Here is a 564-nt window from a genome sequence, read left to right as displayed (position 1 = left end):
CAATCGCCGCAGCAACAAAAATAAATAAGTGGGATCTAATCAAATTAAAAACTTCTGCACTGCCAAGTGAATAGACAGCCCACAGAATGGGAAAAAAATATTTGTTCTCTACACATCTGATAAAGGGCTGATAACAAGAATCTATCTAGAACTCAAAAAAATCAACAAGAGGGGGGAGAAGCCAAGATGGCGGATGACACAAGCCGTCAGTCAGAAGTTCTCTGCAAAAAAGACGAACTTTAGAAGAAAGAGAAAAAAAATGAGCGAGCAGAGAAACATAGAATGGGTGAAGGTCAGAAGGAAGGGTGCCTGAAACTATAGGAGACTCCACGGGAAGACGTTGCAGAGGAGAACTGGAAGGAGAAAGGTCCCGAGAGGCTTGAAGACCAGCCACAAGGGTAGACGGAGCAGTTAACTTCCCCCTTCCTTGCATCTCAGACTGCTGGTGGACTCCTGAGTGGCTGGAGAGACCTGCCAACATCAGCCCAGAGACGGCTGCCACCAGTGAGCAGAGGCCTCTTGCGGACTTAGCACTGGGCGCCCAGCCCCTTTGGGGCACCTCCC

The sequence above is a fragment of the Propithecus coquereli genome, unplaced genomic scaffold (genome assembly GCF_000956105.1).
Source record: "Propithecus coquereli isolate 6110/MARCELLA unplaced genomic scaffold, Pcoq_1.0 Scaffold423, whole genome shotgun sequence".
NCBI classification, from domain to species: Eukaryota; Metazoa; Chordata; class Mammalia; order Primates; family Indriidae; genus Propithecus; species Propithecus coquereli.
Note: the sequence above shows the minus strand (reverse complement) of the source record.